The following is a 694-nucleotide window of genomic DNA, read 5'->3' as shown; positions in this document are numbered from 1 at the left end:
CAAACTGCCACGAAAACACTAGACAGGAGTCGTCGAAGTAAATTTATTCAGAATGTCCCTTTTCCCGTTTGATGATGTTGTAAATATTTTTTTTCACTCTCTTTTAAAGTGAGAATTGTTAGGTAGTGTGAAGATTGCATTTAGCTTGGTTGATGCACGAAAATACTCTCTTTTTTGGTATGGTAATTGATGTACAACTTTCGTATCAAGTGTTGTTGGTGACATAAAACCTATATCTAATATTTCTGATTAATAACCTTGGTATTTCATATGCTTGATCTCCCTCTTGTAAGGCACCGAGAAGATTGTATCTAATATACAAAAAAATAACCCCGCTTGGTGTAGCTTTGAATTAATCGTATAGCTTTACCATCCCATTTTTTTCTTTCAGTGCATTTTTTGACAAAGGGAAAGGAGGTTATAAGCTTTATTGAAGGGGATACAATGAAGAGCGAGAATGACAGAAAGTAGGTCTAGATTTTATTTACGGTTACCTTTTCTTATATATTTGGCAGGCACGCGGCAGAGAGAGATGAGATAAAGGATAGAATGATGTTTAGGGATGGTCCCTGATTTATTAAGGTTTCATGTATATAGAATGTCATCCGCGGTGGTGAGAGAAACCTTAAGTATGGAAACGGACGAGATGAAACAGCCTTAGTAGTTACAGACAACAGACAAAAAAAAAACAGCG

This window comes from Penaeus monodon, chromosome 15 (genome assembly GCF_015228065.2).
Source record: "Penaeus monodon isolate SGIC_2016 chromosome 15, NSTDA_Pmon_1, whole genome shotgun sequence".
In the NCBI taxonomy this organism is placed as follows: domain Eukaryota; kingdom Metazoa; phylum Arthropoda; class Malacostraca; order Decapoda; family Penaeidae; genus Penaeus; species Penaeus monodon.
Note: the sequence above shows the minus strand (reverse complement) of the source record.